Source organism: Antedon mediterranea, chromosome 5 (genome assembly GCF_964355755.1).
Source record: "Antedon mediterranea chromosome 5, ecAntMedi1.1, whole genome shotgun sequence".
Lineage (NCBI taxonomy): Eukaryota > Metazoa > Echinodermata > Crinoidea > Comatulida > Antedonidae > Antedon > Antedon mediterranea.
In genome coordinates this window covers 12,985,990-13,006,738 of record NC_092674.1, presented here as the reverse complement: position 1 = coordinate 13,006,738, position 20,749 = coordinate 12,985,990, and the positions used below count along the sequence as shown (strand labels likewise).

At 32.2% G+C, this 20,749-nt stretch overlaps 1 pseudogene; it reads right to left on the bottom strand.

Moving 5' to 3' along the window:
* Nucleotides 1-346: 346 nt before the first annotated feature.
* LOC140049708 (organic cation transporter protein-like) lies at nt 347-15,407 on the bottom strand (annotated as a pseudogene).
* Nucleotides 15,408-20,749: the final 5,342 nt, after the last annotated feature.

Below are 20,749 nucleotides of genomic sequence, written 5' to 3'. Positions count from 1 at the left end.
ATATACGGTATGTACATCAATAACAATTATACATTGTATTATCATTAACAATTCAATAATTGGCTAATTTGTTTATTTTTTCCAATACTCTAAATAGGCCTACATTTTTATAAATTTGAAATTTAATTTTCTAAAAAGGCGAATTGCTGCCTATTCTCATGTTATTCCATTAGAGAATAGGCATCAATTCGCCTTTTTAGAAAATTAAATAATGCTATACAAAGTCTAAATTTAAATCGTGTAAAATACTTACAACCAGTTGATGAAATGCGTTTAGTTACCTATTATAAGGATTTTTATTAATTTGTTGGTATACGTTGATACTAGTATTCTATAAAAAATCTAGAAGTACTGATACAAATCAACATCATAATGTTGATTAAAAAGTGTAATAGCGTTGAGTATTTAATAACCCTTATCATCCCAATTGCTTTTATGAGCAAGCCAAAGGAGACTGGATTATTTTTTTTTTGGAACTGCTGTTTTTTCACGTTTTTACGGAAGTCTATCATGGTACGTTGGTGTAACGTTTCTCATGATATCAATGTTGTTTATGTCATAGCTTCTTTTTCTCCTAATTCTGCTGACGATAATTTTGTCACAGATCTGAAAATAAATGATAAAACGTTAATATTATCATTAATCGACATTAAATAGTGTAGAAAATAAAGTGAAAGAAATTATACAAATACACTCAAGGTACGGCTGGTTAGTTTAACATAAAATAGCTATTTTACGTTTTAACATGTTTGTTCAGACCATAAAATTCAAAAGTGATCGTATTCCTGTAACATTAGCATACGTCTACACGTCTTCCCTGGTCGAAACGATGCTATAAACTTAGAAAGAAGATAAACCACACACACACAGACACCTACCAAAGCAACATGCTCTTACTAGCGCTGACAACAATTGATGCAAATATTAACTTTATAATTACAAAAAACAACAAATTACACATAATAATCATAATTCGTGCCTTGATAGATTAGACATCTTACTGAACCCATTATATTTCAATGACTGCGGTTTATTAGTACATTCTGAATGCAAATTTTGAAACATTTACAAACAAACCCTTACATTTTAAGTTCTGTGACTTCATCCATTGTATCTGGTAACTTTCTATTGGCAGTTTCGGGTAAATGTAAAACAAGTACTCCTGATGAAATAGCTAATACACTGAATGTTAACATTGCAAGTGGTGCCCAATACCTTGACAGGTGGAGGATATATGGTGATAGGATGGCTCCAATCCGACCAGATGTTGAACAAATACCAACAGCAACTGACCTATTGCCAAATGAATAAAGCAGTCGGTAAGTTTTACAACTAGATACATTTATTCAATAACGCCATCATCATAATGAAGATGGAATGGATAAAGAACACATCAACTTTACAATAAAAAAACTAATGAGATTATAATGTCAAAATAAAATAATCATCAGCGAGAATCATTGTTTTATTCTGTATGAGTTTGATGATAGTGAATAGGGGAGTAAAAAGATGATGTGCTTTAAGTCCTCACCACCTCAGGACGTCGAATATACAATTATAATTATTATAATATTACAGTTGCTCGTTTAACACAATATTTAACTTTTATCAATTGAACTAGACTAGCTATAACATCTAAATAGGAAAATATTATATTTCTAACCGTATGTTAGTTGGATACAGCTCTGCAGTATAGAAAAATATAATACCGAATGCAGCGGTTACTCCAAACTTTCCTACCATCGCTACTGTCAGTCGTCCTATTCCCATTGCTTTTCAACAAAATAAAAAATATATTACAAAGTCAATTATTGGTATAAACAAAACAAAGTGATGTCTTACTATATTTATTCATAAAAAATCAATAGGTGATTCTAGTACGAATCACCAATAATTAAGAGGAACTTTTAATTCATAGATCTTCTTCATTGGCTACCAGTTCATCGCAGGATTAAGTATGAATTACTCATAACCACATTTAAAGCACGACCAAATTATTATTTGAGTAGAATCTTGTATCGTATCAACCAACTTGCTCACTTAGATCATCAGATGATACTATCAGACTTTGGACAGCTGGAGAATGTTATGGAGAAGTTTACTATACCGCGTACAACAAGATCGTCAATGTGGGCACCATTTGAGAAGTTAATTAATAGAATAGAAAGTATACAAAGGAAAGCAACACGGATAATGATGTTTAGAAAGGTTCCTGTGACACATCTTATTTGTATAGATTGAAAGTGCTAGAATTATTATCTATTGATGACTTGTTTAAGCAATTCCATCATTAAAAGACCTGGATTATACAGAACGCCTAAAACGACTAAATCTACCAACATTGGCCTTTAGAAGATTACGAGGAGATATGATTCAAGTTTTTAAAATGGTGACAGGTGGTAGTGGAATGCGTAACTTCTTCCCTATGAAAACATACGAGAGAAACCTAAGAAGACATAGATACACCATATATAAGCGACGACCTAAACTGGATATCCGCAAGTACAATTTTTCTGACAGAATTGTTAACCTATGGAATAGTCTACCAGAGGAAGCCGTTAACACCACTACAGTAAACGCCTTTAAAAATAAACTTGATAGATTCATTGAAAGAAAATACAACAAATTTACTTTTATGGGATAAAGTGTATTGCAGAAGAATTTAAATCAAGGAAACGAATGAAGAAAAAACACCAAAAAAAAAAACCATGCAGTGATGACTTGATGAAATTGGGAGGGCATGACATGTACCATACAGAAATGTATGGTCTACTTACGAGCCCGACAAGACTGGTGATTACAGGTGATTACAGGTGATTAAATTACATAGACTTCTATTAGGACTTAATGTGCTGAAATGTTACTGTCCTCATTCTTATAATAATGTAGTATATTAAAACTACTGAGAGGTGTCCGTGTAAGTTTTTACGTTGGAATTCGAAAGGTAATACTTTCGAAAGCTAATTCTGTATTTGACTATGGAAGCAAATACCAAATCCTTTAAACAAACAGTTTAATTACCTTAGTATCACTAGTTGTCGTAGACCTTTATGGAATTTTAACTTGTTTTATTCTTTTTTTAACATAAATGGTTTTATATATGTATGTACTGCAGCTGTGGGCATTATACATTCTTTTATTATTATCATTATTGGTGTTGTTGTTTACTTACGAATAAAAATAGTTAGCAAACAAGCAACGCCAACGAGTAACAATGTTGCTGATAAAGATCGTCTGCGTCCAAAATAGTCCAGAGCTACAATACTCAATGCATAGGCTGGTATCTCGGTAGCACCAGATACAAGAAAAGATATGTAATGATTAACGCCAAAATCAGAAGTACTCAGAGAGAGAGGCCAAAGTAGGAGATATTAACAGCAATCCTTAAAAAAAACAATATTTAAATATTTAAAAAATTATTATTATTAAAAATAGTCATGGTATTGATAAAATTGAAATATACTGTCGCCTTTGACGTATGGTAACTATTGAATAATACTAACACTATTGATAATCAGCCTAGTCTATCTTCTAGCAAACTCTAGTTTGCAAACTTGATTTTGGAAAACTGCTGACAACCATTGTTTGAAGAAGGCCTGCAAAATGACAGACACCAGTAACAGCAGGCAAACAAAATTATGCAAGCAATGGTAGATGCTAAGGTATTAGACAGCTTTAGTTTGCCAATTTCGAGTTTGACAAAGGAAGTTTTCCAATGTCTGTTAGTGGAAAACTTGACAAAACTAAAGAAAACTATTTAGTTTGCAGAAGTTAGATCGTCAAAAGCCTCTAGTAACTAGTGTCCAACAGACACAAAAACATCTCCAAATTGTTAAGTAAACTATGCTAGTGTAGAATATGCTTTAGGGAAGTGGAGACAGATTTTTATTTTTCAGAAGTTTCCTGAGGTTCTTTAAGTTTTTGTCACCATGCAGTAAACAAAATGAAAAGTTTGCTTGTGTAGACGTTTAGTGTTTCCTAAAAAAAAGATCCGTACACATCAGGTAAAATATATTATAAGCATAACTTACCAGCATAATATAACATTAAATGTTCGCTTACAAACTGGCCATGGTCTAAATAAATCAAGAAACGACATGGGTGAAGATGGTTTACCCTGAAAATATAAAAGTTCAACAAGTGAATAGAAGAAATGTTATAACTTAAAAATAATTACATCCTAGTCAAAATATCTAAGAAGCTTTTACCGCAAAATAGAAAGGTGCGTTTAAATTTATGAAACATACATTTCTTTTGCTGTTGTTAACTTAATAAAATACCCTTGTTTCGTGTGTGTTACATTTTTATCTTCATATTTTTATCGTTTGTCTATTAAGGAATACCAGAACCAAGAAATAAGATAAATGTGCCCATGTTGACTTTTAAAAAGATACGGGATAAGATACATATACATCTTCACCGTTTATAAATTAATTCCAGTATTCAACTCTGGTGGTTTGTAATGTCTCTACGCCTCTTTAAATCCGTTCGTTGTTTAAAAATCTCTGTATATATTGTAATTGTTTTACCATCAGGAAAAACCAATAAAAAACATTTTGTATCTTGTATGTGAATGGATATTATTATTACTGGAAATTTTCAATCTTATAAACAATCATTGTTTTAAAATTAAGAAATATTCGATAACGTTTCATATACCTAATTATATGTAATAACTATTACACGTACAGTGTGTTCAGAAAAGTGAAAATCTGTTGGCAAATTAACGTTGTTTACAGTTGCTGCCTTCTCAGTTATCTTCTTTGCTTCATCATATCTTTTTTGAGAAATCAACCACCGTGCCGATTCTGGGAAAAATCTTGAAAAAGAGAGATTATTAGTATTTAAAGAGAGTAATTTCGATCAAGAATTTGAGCAAATGCATTAATTATTGTTTTGTTAAAAACTAAAATAATTTTCTATTAGTCCTATAATGTTAAAACATATGCCCTATTTTAGTTTAACAAAACAATAATGTATTTGTTAATTTAGCGTATTTGATAGCTTTTAACATGTTCATACATGTTTTACCATTACACTGGTCAAAGTGCCAAATAAATGAATGAAAAAAAAATGTTAATCACTTCAATTTACTTTCATTCTTTTTTTTTTGTATTATTTATAATAATTACAAAAGAAAGGCAAAACTCCTGTTATGGACTTGAATATTTGAGAGTAAAACAATAAAATAAAATATGCAAAAAGTGTTACGTTATTTATACAGTGTTTTGGTAACTTTCTCTTACGGTATATAAAGAAAATATAATAGCCCAGGAACACTAGCCACAAGCTGTAAAGTTCGCCATTCACGGATAAAGTATGCAAGTCCCGCCATGATTATTAGACCAAATGCAAAGAAGAATTCGATAACAAGTCCAGCATATGTTCGTTTGGAAACACCGACAGTCTCGGTACCTAAAGAGAATCGATAGTAAATCGTAATAATAATAATAATCGTAATCGATAAACAATGATTACCATTATTATAGTGTATTTTAGTACAGTTTAAGGGCAATTTATACAGACGATTCTAGCGGTTAGTGGTTGGTGGAAAACCTTGTGCTTGTCCCAGGTAGAATTTGTATCTATCATGAGCGGGTTTCCACTCAATCGCTCCTTGTTTTGTAAAAGGTCATACGAAATAACATGATTCTATATAGGCTATTTTTGTTTTCCGCTTACCGCTTACCGTTAACGATCGTTTTGTAAATTGACATTTAGTATACTTACATTAAACTTTTAAAGGGTTGCTCCGGGAATAAAGTAACTATTGTTTATAATTATATTTTTCGTCAGCGTTAAAGCATAATGAATGTAGGCATACGGCTTTACCACGTTGAAACATTGGTTCTCGCCAGGTCGCCGAAGTTAAGCAACATTTTGTCCGGTTAGAGCTTTGACAATAATCTGGTAATATCGGGTGCTGTATATAATGTATATTATGAAGCTTGGTTCCATTAGGCATTTGAAATCATAACTGCTGACACTTATGGCAGCCCCTGTTCAGACGTATTGGTTTATGCGTCTCATCTGGTTAAGATTGGCACTGAACGAGTGAAGCACTTGATTAATGATTGGACCAAACAAGGTGATTTGTTCATCCATTATTCACATGAATGTAATGTAAAACTATTGTTGTTGTCTTTCGCGAAAGACATCGACTAAAGAAAGGTAAGGCAGAGCAATGTTTAGCATCAAGCTACTATTTCAAGATGTTATTGTGTCGATCTTTGTTGGAAATACAATAAACTCGATCTACCATAATTATCTAAATAATTAATATATATAATATAATTAGGTGGTCTGCAATGAGCGAAGATTATGCATATCTCTATATATATACCCTACCTATAACTAAGGCAGTGATGAAAACAGCAGTGTTCGCTGCCGCCGTGATGAATCGCAACGCCGTGTAAGCAGCAAACGATTTCACAAACGAAGTTAATATTCCAGAGCCACACTGCAAGCCTACAGCTAAAAACAAAACAGGCTTCCTCCCAAACCTATGAAGAAAATTATAACAAAAATGCGTATTTGTATCATGTAATAAATTATAATCCCAAATACAGTGTCATCAAGATACAGTGCGGGACTAGTGCGGTGAATACATTGAATAAACCAGAGTAATTTTCTAAATTAGCGTTATAGCTAAAATAGCATATTATGTAAAATAATTTTAACAAATCAATTAGTCAAGAGTTTTACTTTACTTTTGTTGTATAGCTCCATTATTAGCACCAATGGTCTGCACTAGTCCCATTGTATCATATCTGTTTCAGATTGTTACCAATTTTAATTTTAAACCGGTTTAATGTTTAAAAAGTTTCTTTTATTCGAACAAAGCAATATTTATAAGTATGATAAACATAATACTGTAAATAGTTTTGTCATTCTGTCTAACAGACCAAATAAGCTCAAAGAGCTTTTATATTGGTTCCATCAGGAAAAACATTATTATTAAAATGTGGATCAATATACAGGAACAAAGAGGGGTTACAGACGGTACATGCACTAGAGACAAAGGGTAAAAGCTGAGTTGAAATATGGGTTTTATATTGTGATATTAGGTATTTTTGAATTTGTATTTAAATGTGATGAAAGTATGGTCAAGTAACTAAACTTGTTAAGGGAGTCCCATAGTACGGGTCCTGTTGAATGATTGATTTTAGAAAGTTTCGGCTGAGTTAGATTGGACATATTTACATTTCGGTTCGGTTTTTAAGTCACGGAAGAGTGACATTATGCGAACTGTGATTTTGATTATAGAGCAATTCAATGGAATTATGTGTACGGTTACAACATTCGTTGTTTAGCTCATAGCACCAACAAGGATTTATCATTTGATATAACAACACAAAACAATAAATAATTGGAATGTTCTATTAAATAAGCGTTTAGTTGCAAATAAATTTGACATATGAATTTCGCAATGATAATATATAAGTAAGACCATTCAAAATCTACTAACTACATATACCCCTACATTTTAAAACAACAGACAGACCAATACGTCGCCGGTTGTCTGTTCAGTTAGGAAATGCTAACATACTTACTTGTCCGCTAAAGCTCCAAAAACAAGTGAACCAACTAGTGTTCCAACAAAAAAAATTGACTGTGAAAGCGATGGCTTTTCGGCCTTTTCACAGACAAGATCAAACTGAAATTATAAAACAGAAACTGGTAAAATCAAGATAATGGTTTACAACTGATAAACACTTAACGTTAAACACTGTTTGGTAATAATATAATAACGTTCTTGTTTATACATTTTCATTACAAAATGTGATACTTTAAATGATTTAATAAACATGCAGTGAGCTGTACAGCATATACAAATAAAATTAAAAATAAATGATCCTTGTTTATTATCTCTTTCTTGTAACTATCTTTCAACATTCGTGTTTTATTTATTCAAACATTCTGAAAAGGCATTAGTATTCTACTTATTTTGTGCCGATTGTCGTCTTTCCTATCCACAACAAAAAGTAATTCTTCGTTAAAGTGCACAACAACATCTAGTCAACGTCCAGATTCCGGATGAACAGCTTCTCATGCGGACCGAGATTCGCCGAATTTCTTATGGACTAGTGATTCTACAATTGTGCATGGTAGTCGTTAAGTTAACTTTGATTTGTGTAACTCGTTATAATCGTATCACATGCATCATTTGCCAAGAAAGTATATATTATAATGTGCAGTAGGCTACTTTGAGATTTTATTCAGTGTCTTCATGAGCTCTAACAGTCTCACCTACCAACGTAATAACAAACAAAGGGGAAAAAATACGATCACCACAATCATTAGGACGTCATTAGAGCAAACACTCATACTTTCAATCGCAGTTTGTACGGTGGCCTGTAAGCGTCACGGCAACTTTCAAAAAATATACGGCAATTTACAAAATAAACCTCGGTAATTTTTTTTAAAAGCCATGGTGTTCATTTTTAAGTTGCTGGGGTATTTTGGTTCAAATGCCGTATTTTTTTGTAAATTGCCGTGGCTTTTTTGTAAATTGCCGTGATATTTAAAAAAAGTTGCCGTGACACGTACAGGCCACCGTAGATTTGATAACCCTGACCAACTTAGTTTGGTTTTCGGTAAACCTAAATTAAAGTTGATGTACTATCTAACTACTGTTTAAAGATTAGCTGATAAAAAAGGGTTGATATAGCATAAAAAGTTACGTTCGGATTGGATTGCTGAATTGTCATGTCTACTAAAAGCAATACCACGAGAATGGAAAGATATAATTTATTCAAAAATTGATAATGTAAAAGAAGTTATATCAATACAGTATAGTAAAATGAGTTGTAAAAACATTCGTCTCTTTTTTATCAAAAAAAAATGTAAAGAACCAACCAAGAGTAAAACAAAGTGGGAAACACATTTTAATATAGCGAACGATTGGACACTGACGTGGAAAAGAAAAGTAAATGATATTAAAGATAACAAACTTAAACAGCTAAATTTCAAACTATTGCATTGTATTATTCCTACCAATAGAAAGCTCTTTAAATGGAATATTAATAATACAGACACTTGCCTGCAATGTAATGTAATAGAAGATGATAAACACTTCTTTTACCAATGTACTGAAGCAAATGATTTATGGAAATACATTAATGTTTATACCACATATAAGTTTGCAATTGAGGCAAACTTTCAAAATATTGTACTCAGTACCGGAAACAGATATGTTGACCACATTTTCTCTCGTGGATGCTTCTGTATCTATAAAGCACACATTTTGAAAAAAGTAAAGAAATGGAATTATGGTTCACTTTCTCGCCTCTTTTTGGCAGAAAAAATAATAGGTTATACCTTAACCGACTATTATAATACGGTATATTCTACAGAGGTTTATATAACGTTGTGCAATGCCAATATGTGGTTAAATCTTTATATAGAATTATTTAAAAAAAATGAAAATAAATGAAATAAATATTAAAAGCAAAACGAAACGTAACATATAAGTAAGCAACAAATATAATATAATATGAGACATAAAATTAAAACACAAGAGTAAGGAAAGAATTTTTTTAAGCTTACTATAATTACTCTAGTAGCTTGATCAACTTTCGTATGCACTTTGAGGTCCAGAGAATTTGACTTCAGAAATTGGTTTAGGGTGGTCAAACAATCATTTTTGGCTTGGTTACACATTTTGAAAATGTGGCGAAAGGTCAAAAGGTCAGGGTCAAAGGTTATAAGATCAAACACCATTATGTCCTTAAATCTTGACAACCACTGGTCACAGCGAGGTAATTTTGGTCTCAAATTGATCAGAAGGTATACATTCATATTCAGTCTAATGAAACATTTTAGTCGAAAATGACCGGAAATGCCATTTTTGACCTTTGACCCATAAACCAGGGCATGTCTGTATCTCCGTAACTATTGGCCGTAGAGATTTGTATTTGGGCTCAAATTGTTCGAAATATACATTTAGTTATTTGTTACACATTTTGAACAATGTTACAAAAGGTCAAAAGGTCAAGGCCAGGGGTTATATGAATAAACACAAATAGGTATTTGTATCTCGGCAACCACTGGTCACAGCGAGTAAATTTTGGTCTCAAAATGTTCAGAAGGTATACATTCATATTCAGTCTAATGAAACATTTTAGTAAAAAATGACCGGAAATGACATTTCTGACCTTTGACATACATACCAGGGCATCTTCTTATCTCTGTAAGTACAGATCGTAGAAACTTAAATTTAGTATCAAATTGTTAGAAATATACATATTTACATTCATTCTAACAGAAAATTTGGATAAAAGATGATCAGAAATACTATTAAGTACTAATCTTTTAAATGAAAAACATATCTACCCAACTTATCATTAGACAGTAATGTTATGCAATAATTGATGCTTAATGATTTCATTATACTGTAGGAATTAAAACAAATCCTTTACTGTTTGTAATAATTGTACTTTTGCTTATAATAATGCTAGAAAGTATTGTTGACCCCCGAACGTTCAAACATTTTGAGAATGCTAGAAGTAATTTACTGTAGTTACCCGAATAAAAGCCACGGGCATTTATTTATTCAGGGAAAGGCGTTTATTTTGTTGGGTGTAATAATGGTAACATGTATAATCAAATAAATACACCCAGATATATATATATATATATAAATATATAATAAGAATAATAACGGGATTAAACCTCATTCTATCCTGGTGGAAGTACAATCATGTAATAAAAGGTATTGGAGACCACAATAATAGACCAAGTCATTGTCATTATTACGTAACACTGTTGCATAATAGTTTTGAATGTCAACGACAAAACTTATACATATACACGTCTGTTCCCAGTGTAGATAATAAAACAATATATATTTCTGGAGATTTATTATCAATACCACTAGAAACTTTGACATGTTTTAGGTACTGAATGCATTGACAATAAAAGCATCAGAAGTTTATGATGATGAAAAAATCATACTACAACACTGTACTACAGTACACAAGGGTGTTTTCAGGAAAGCTGGACATATTGTACAATAGTAATGAAACTATGTATTGGCATTTAAAACTATGCAAAAGATTGTTGTCAAATTGTAGTTACAAACAAATAGATGATAGAATGAAGATCCATTATGAGTGCAATCGTGTCAGGATAATGATGTGTCATTGTTTTATATCATTATACTGGCACCTGGAGGAGAAGATCCATTTAATGGAATCTATCACTTTTATTTTAAAAGACAGAAACATTTCGTTAAAAAGCATAAAGAGGAAAACAAATCATGTAAAGTACCTTTTATCAGTTGAGAAACGAAATACAATTATTACAATTAGAGTATTCCTTCAAATAAACGCCACCATTCCCTCCAATAGAACACCATGTGGAATAAACGCCCCGCCACGTGCATTTACACAATAATTGTATCACGTCAACACATTTCATTAACTACCATAATCTACAATTTACCAAGCATTTTGACATAATTTTATCACTTTTTTATATTAATTGTGCAGTATTTTTTTACATCTAGGTGGTATTTATTTGATTATACGTGTTACCATATTATACCCCAAATGAAGATGCCTCCTTTCCCCCTAAAAACCCTTTTGAACAATAAATGCCTGGGGCAAGTTACTTCTATCATTCTGAAAAGAACTGTTGAGCTTAACGTTTCTATCAAAATGTCCTCAGGGACAGCAATAACTAGTACTTGAAATTAAAACAATTTAAAGTATCAGTTATTGCATAACATTACTGTCTAAGGATAAGTTGTGTAGATATGTTTTTTATTTGAAACATTGGTAATAGTATTTCTGTTCATCTTTTACCCACATTTTCTATTACAATGAATGTAAATATGTATATTTCGAACAATTTGATACCAAATTTAAGTTTCTACAACCTGTACTTACAGAGATATGAAGATGCCCTGGTATGTGGGTCAAAGGTCAGAAATGGAATTTCTGATCATTTTTGACTAAAATGCCCCATAAGATGGAATATAAATGCATGCCTTCTGAACATTTTGAGACCAAAATTGACTTGCTGCGACCAGTGGTTGCCGAGATACAAGTACCTTTTTTTATTTGTTCAAATAACCCTTGACCTTGACCCTTTGACCATTTGTAACATTTTTTAAAATGTGTAACAAATAACAAAACATATATTTCGAACAATTTAAAACCAAATTCAAGTGTCTACGACCAGTAGTTACGGAGATACATACATGCCCTGGGTTGTGGGTCAAAGGTCATAAATGGCATTTCCGGTCATTTTTTAATAAAATGTCCCATTAGACTGAATATAAATGTATACCTTCTGATTAATTTTTGACCAAAATTACCTCGTTGTGACCAGTGGTTGTTGAGATTTAAGGACATATTTATGTTTGGTCTTATGACCTTTCACCTTGACCTTTTGACCTTTCGCCACATTTTCAAAATGTGTAACCAAGCCAAATATGATTGTTTGACCACCCTAAACCAATTTCTGAAGTCAAATTCTCTGGACCTCAAAGTGCATACGAAAGTTGATCTAGCTACTAGAGTAAATTATTTGAATTTTGTATTTTTAATTATGTTCTTATTGTAAAAAAAAAAAAAAAAAAAAAAAAAGAATTAAGAATAATAATTGTATTGCATTTTATATATTGTGTAAATATTTATTTATTTATATACCTTTGTCGTGGGTACGTATGTATGCATGTGCGCAATCATGTACTCGAATATATATGCACTTGTGTGTTTTGTACAGAGACATAGACCTATTGTAGAAAGGAATAGTTAAAATAAAAGAAAATAATGAAAAATGTGGATAATACATATAAAACATATATATATATATATATATATATAAACAAATCAGGCAAAGAAAATTAATTCTAAACCGCCCGGTGATATACTGAAATGTTATTAATTAATTTGAAACGATAAAGATGAGGAAATCTGTGAGAATGAGAAAAATCCGCCCCAACCGAGACTCGAACTCGGACCGCCTGCTTGATATGCAGATGTTCTAACCATTACACCACTGGGGCTTTCATGGTATTGTTCGAACTCGATTGGATAGCGACTCTTCAACATTCTCGGCGTGGTACGGCGGAACAGCACTAGTCCTCAGTTGTACGCACGCGCACCAGAGATCAAATTGATACGCCCTCATCTTACAGTATTTTTATTCACGAGGCGGGATCTCCGAAGAGATACTTTTATATATATAAACAAATCAGGCAAAGAACATTTGACCGACTTGTTTCGATCAAATCGTACTAAAGATAAAAGAAAGTACAAGAAAATAACAGAACAGAATAACAAGGGAATATATATTTGGATGAAGTGTAAAATCATTGTATTGATCATTTGAGAATGAAATGAATAAAATAGTGGTTAACGCCACAAAAGAGAAAAAAAAAGTTACGTTCGGGTCTTTTTTCAGTGTGTCATTTGAATATAAAACGAAATGTTTGGAGTTGTGATAATTAGTTCACTGGATGGCCCCGGCATTTATACTCACAATGCATTCATACGGAAGTGAAATGTCTTGTTTTGTAAGTAACGCGGTATGCGGCAAGTGTATGACTATTATTCGATATTTTAACAAATATATTGACACATTATTGACATTTTCTTGGCATAATTTTAATTGCTATAAATTTCATACCATTTGGCCTACTATCATAAAAATTAGAGTCATGGAGTCATGGATTCATTTTAATAAACATTTCATGAAAGATGTTATTGTATAATACTGACAATATAACGTTGCAATTCATATTTATCCTATACTACAAAGTGTAACACGGAAAGCATCTCACTCAATCGTGCATGATAAAGTGACCATCAAATCATTTCTTTTTTTAAATGGTTAATACAGTTGAACCTCCGTGAGCGTGAGTGGAGATTCTGTCCCAGTAATCTGTTCCCAACCACATAATGCAGTCTTTGCAGTACCACAAAGAAAGACAAACTGTCATTTGATCAACCAATCAGAAAAGTTTCTACCACCATATGCCATTCAGCTCACATCAACGCGTACAATATCTCTTAAAATTCTCTCATACAATAATGTCGACATTTAACCCTCATTGGAATATTTTTCTAAAAAAAACGCTAATTCTGTGATAATTTTGTCGTTAACGGATGGGTTTGTATACTAGATAAATGTGCTCTAACCATTGTACGGGAGGTATTTCCCTGGTTCGACACAGCGTCCCTAGAAACCTGTATTACAAAAAGAAACAAACACGTAACTATAATTCTTATAGGGGTTCGTATTTGAGAAACAGTTGATTCTTTATTAGCAACCAATTACGATTTCGATTAATTGTATTAAAATATATAAAACAGCATAATTTGAAATACACTAAGACCGTGGTGGGCGACGATTTTCAACAGAAGACACGTATAGCGCGACTGAGCCAGTTATAGAATTGGACCTTTAGTTGACCGGAAATTAAATAAAAATTTGTCAAAGTTCCAGCTTGGAATTAAGTAATTATATAAAATATAAGATAATTGTTCGAAGCTCAATACACTGATTCCAGTGGTTAGTGGTGGTGAGATGATTTCTATCACCTCATCCCACTAGTGCTGAAGCAAGATAATTTTGAGACTTTTACCAGCATTACGATATCATAACATGCATTCTTTTCTCTTTCTAACAAAACTTCCAAGACTTTATGTGTAACTCCCTTCATACCGCCCAAATCAATATTATGCCAAACAGACCGAATGTATAAGCTCTCTGCTGAGGCATATTGCAGCGAATAATGTTCTTTCAGCCAAAAAAAACCGGCTTGTGGTGTGGGCTTGCACACATAGTTATTTATTAGTTCTCCATCTATTTATAAGCATTCTTATACAGTAACTATTGAGAAAGAACCATTCCCTAAATTGTGAAACACCTAAATGTCCGTATTGACTTGACAAGGAACACAAAATGAGGCATCGTTTGTGATGTCACGCTACTAATATTAACACAATTTTAGATGCTTACGTAACTACCTATATTTGACTTTACCTCTTGAATGATAGTTGACTTGTACTGAGAGGTATCGTATTCCCATCCATTTGTACACAATGTAATGTCAAGTTCTCGAGATACGTTGTTTGTAAAAAGTGCTTCCGTGATGTCTTCGCTAGTATACATCCAGCATTGTGCTTCGTTCGGTATTGTATTTACATCATCTTTAGGTCTTGCTAAGTTTTGTTTTATTTTGATACATGCTTCCCTTTCGACTGAATCACTGTTTGTACAATTAAAGTTTTGTAACTCCGGTACGACACACCAGTGATCTGTTTTAGCGGAGATAAACACATGCGATAGGCTATGTATTGCAACAGGAATGACGATTAACAAACCATGACATACTGTCGCTTCTGATATCGACCGAAGTCGCCAAGAAGTTTTAGAACATCGTCAAAATCCATTGTAAAACGAAGTTGATATCAATGTATCTATATAAAATGAATAAAACTCTGGAGTAGGAGAGGACTGCACTGCACTGCCAATTGGAAGCCATAATCCTTTTATAAGTTAGACCAGCTAATAAAACTTCATGCTGTGTACGATTAGTCCACTATTGTTGCGTGTGACATTTTACGGTTAGATGATTCGCTAGACTTGATCCACAAGTTTGTAGTAGTTATTGTTTGTTTATTAATATTTCCAGTGAGTGGGCGTTCCAGTTTGTATCTGTTAAGCTTGAATTATACGTACTAGATGGTACGCTCGCTTCGCTCGCGTACCATCTAGGTCGTGCCCATAGATGGTTCTCAAATACATAATAATTTCAGCGTTAAAAAACTGACAATTTCAAATGTACGTACAATAATACATCTCGTTTATACAGGAACGAATAAATAGACACTGATTTATGTACTCAACTAAAATTAGCACCCTGGGAATTACTTCCGAAAAAGAAACGTGTCACAAAATGAGACCAATTGTTTAAGTCAAATTTAAACAAACTTAATTTGTGTTTTGTATGTAACATTAGGGTTGAGGGATGGGGAAGAGGATGGGTGCAAAGAGGAACAATTTTTAAATATATTCTTTATCCATTTAGTAACAAAATATTAATTGTTTTCATGTTTTACAAATAATATACCACTAAACACAGTAAAACATTGCGATGTAATACTTTGTTGAAACTATCAGTATCACCGTCCTAGTAGATTGAAATAGCAGTACAAGTAACGATACATCACTACGACGTGTATGTTTATATAATGTTAAACAATTTGTGAAAACCACCTCTATTCGGGGGAAAATCATAAATTCGATTTAATCGTCAATAAATATTTTAATATTTAAGTTGAGTTAGATAATTTAAAAATTATCTAACTCAACTTAGTTAGTAGTGGTAATGGTTTTCAATTGTTTCTTAGAGCCAATTCATACTTAAGTTGGTTTCTACCCTACCAACCAAAGTTGTTTTGCGTTTAGGGCATATGATGCACTGTAGGCCTATCAGGCTCTACTATGGCTTTACAACGCTACTCATGCCAGTGAGGGAAGGGTGATGATATGGGTGGTTTAACTGCAATAATAAAGATTTGTGCATAATATACGGCCACTGAAAACGCTAGCACTAGCTCATTATCCGTTTAAAAAAAATTATATCCAACCTCTGCAGCACAGATTTAAAAAAAATGGATCGAATTTCTGTTATGAGTATACAGTACTTTCCTTTACGACGCCTGAGGGAATAGACACTTGTGGAACGACAAAATGAGACCAATTGTTTAAGTCAAATTTAAACAAACTTAATTTGTGTTTTGTATGTAACATTAGGGTTGAGGGATGGGGAAGAGGATGGGTGCAAAGAGGAACAATTTTTAAATATATTCTTTATCCATTTAGTAACGAAATATTAATTGTTTTCATGTTTTACAAATTAATAATATACCACTAAACACAGGAAAACATTGCGATGTAATACTTAGTTGAAACTATCACCGTCCTAGTCGATTGAAATAGTACATGATACATCACTACGACATGTTTATATAATGTAAAACAATTTGTGAAAACCACCTCTACTCGGGGAAAATCATAAATTCGATTTAATCGTCAATAAATATTAAATTATCTAACTCAACTTAATTAGTAGGCCTAATGGTTTTCAATTGTTTTTTAGAGCCAATTCATACTTAAGTTGGTTCCTACCCTACCCACCAAAGTTGTTCTGCATTTAGGGCATGTGATGCACCGAAGGCCTATCCTCTACTGGCTTTACAACGCTACTCATGCCAGTGAGGGAAGGGTGATGATGTGGGTGGTTTAACTGCAATAATAAAGATTTGTACATAATATACGGCGACTGAAAACGCTAGCTCATTATCCGTTTAAAAAAAAATGTACAGTATATCCAACCTCTGCAGCTGCACAAATTGAAAAAAAATGGATCGAATTTCTGTTATGAGTCATACAGTACTTGCCTTTACGACGCCTGAGGGAATAGACACTTGTGGAACAGAGATTGGAATGTTCCATTCATCGCAAATAAATACATTTGTATAAACGTATATTAAATCTATCAAAATAGAATTTTTTAAAGAAAATCGGCCTGTCTTCAACATTATGATGCTGTACTCGAGCTGTTCAGCCGGTTTTCAGCCATTAAAAACAACTATCGTAGGAGGAGATAGGAAAATGCGAAGCATCCTTGTATTATTGACTGCGGGTATTTTTCAAGACGGACATCCATTAGACAGTGTATACCACGATCTAAAAACACCCCTATTTGGGGCAAATCGTTGAACCTAAATTCGTTTTAATCGTCAATAACTAATTATCTAACTCAATTTAATTAGTAAACAGGGTTACATCAGGTGGTTAAAATCAGTACCGAGATTCTAACCAACTTTATATACCATCGAGTAAACATTCTAGAAATAACGCGCGATTTACCGAATTTTGCCCTTACGTAAATTTATATATAGATAAGACGTCATGTGTTATTCTTTTTACCAAGTTTAAGCCAAATCACTGTATATAACCTATAAAGGCGGTGATGGAAATATGATTATCCTCTATCCTAAAAATATGTTTGCAATATGATGATTTTTCGGAACAAATAATCGGAAAAAAAATTGTACATCTATAATTTTCATTGTCACCTTTTGGCATCTGAGGCGATGTAATCGCACGAATTATTAGTTTAAATTGCATGTCGTGTTTCGTTTTAGTTCATAAAAAAGGGCCTCGTTAAGTATGTTTTGTACGCCGTGCATAATACGAGCGTGACGCTAACAAGACGGACAATGAAATTATTTGAAATGCTTAAAATGGCCGGCAACGTTTTAGGACATTTATTGTGTGCATTTTAAATGGTAAAGCTCTGTAGAAAGTTTACTATTTTAATATTATAAACCAGTGCTGCATTGGAAAATATCTGGTTTCGAATTTATGATCATAACATTTCATAAAATCGCGCGTAGTTCAGACTAAACCATATTATAAAAAAAAATCTTTGGCAGAAATGAATACAGTAAAGACCTATTACCTACAGTATCCATATTTATCTGCTGGTGGTCAAGTAAAAGATAACTGTTCATTCGTATGTTAAGTTAAGTTATAATATAAATTTGTATATCGTAAAATAAAAGAAGTATATTCAATGACGTAACACAAAGGGAAAAATGATGTGATAAAGTGTTTTATTTGATATTATCCTATAATAATATAGCTATTATAAAAACATTTGTGTACGGTTAATACTATAAATATCTATACAAAATATTACAAGCTTTTTTTTTCAAGGCACTTACGGATTACATTTAACTAATTTATTGTTTCAAACATTATATACATACACTAAATTCATAAGGTTCTAAGACAGCACTCGCAGCGCGCACCACTTCATCTGCTGGACATTGCAAGACATCGCAGTGTCCTACGCTGTCGATTTTAAAGACGAGAAGACGATACAACGCCGTAATACACCACACAGGCCATACTACTAATAAAGCAGCATTCATAATTCTAAAATATAATGTTACGTAAAGGTTGTAGTAAAGTCAATTGATTTAATGAAAAGTATATGGCAAAATACACGTACAGTTAATATCAACACTCATAATAAGTAAACGCGTGATCTATATTATACCTGGTGTACAAATTGAAGTTGGTGCCTTCATGACCAATCGACACATTGCTATTTATTATTGCCGATCTCTTTCTTCTAGTATATAACATTATGATCAGATACAATTATTTACAGACAAAAATAAATAAAAATAAAATTGTGTAAACTAAGTTATAGGCCTAAATATATTACAAGATTATATAAAAAATGCTGTTGGAAAATCAGATACACCTTTTTTTTTTATGTCACAGAATTGGGTTAGATGTGATTGTGTTTTGTATATATTATTTAATAATTACATAAATACACTATTTTATAGTAATTCACAATTAAATAAAAAGCAATATCAATTTTGGTATTGTTGATGTTTTTTTTAAGGGCCGGGAGCTCTGTACTGTAATTTTAAAAGATGAACGAGTCTTACTCTTCGCTGTTCCTAGTCCATAGCCAAGATTTTTCAAAGAAAATATAGCTGTAGGCCTAGTATAGTAGTAGATGAATGAATTTGCCAAATAATTGTCATGAGGCCTATTTACCACTTTCGCTGCTGGTTTCTAACTTGAAAAGGGCACCTTAGGATTAGAATTATTTTGAACCGAACGACCCGACATCCCTGGACGAGCTTGTGCTCTTACATAGGCCTACAATAAGACTTGGTTTATATTAAATTCACTAAATACTCAATGTTTACACAATTCAAACCCTTGAACTATTAATAACTACCACATTGATACTAAAAAAAATCAATAATGTACCGGTAAACAGTTTTTTTAAGACGGTAATTTCATCAAAAATGTCTATTTAAAGATTGACATTAAACTTGAATTAAATAATTCTAATGCAAAATCTAATGGCAAAAAGATTAAATTAATGACGTTTCATATATGATTTTTAAAACATTCTCTGCCAATTTTATATATTTGTCAAGGAAGCAGACAAGAAGATGCAAGATTAAATAAAAGTAGCATTTGGAAAACAATACATTGTAGAATAAATATACGAGTTCATGGTTAAAAATGGTTGCAAGGTCATTAATATATCCATACCATATAATAACACGATCATAACTTCTGTTCCTTTGACATTATAATACAGTCTATTTCGAAAAAGAAGCCCATAGTATCGTGAAAAGAAGCCTAATAGGCTTGATATCGAGATGGACTTATTTTCGATGTTTTACGGTATATTATGTATATTATTGTTTGATCTTGAAAGTGGTTCCACGATGGTTCATAAACGTTGTTATCTCATTTTGTTATTACAATTTATATTGAAATTATATATTAAACGTCTTTTCTGTCTTAAACAAGTAATAATAATATACACATACAATAACAAAGTAATAATAAAAACAAACTTAAAACAGTAGTAAGTAGTAATATTACAATATTGTTTTACAACCAGTATTGCTTATTAATGTTTATAGTGTCAGTATGACACTAATGTAAATTGAGTCAAATTTACCAGAAAAAATGTTATGTATTGACCTGTGATTGTACATAGTGAATGAATACATTGCCGAATGGCACAAGTTAAAAAAAAACAGTAGTAAGTGTATATCGTATCGGAAGGATAAATATAAGACATTTATTCAGAAAACATGAACATCTTTTAAAAAGAGTTTTGATATTTTCAATACTTTAAACATTTTAAATATTCTTTTTACTGTTTTATGTATTA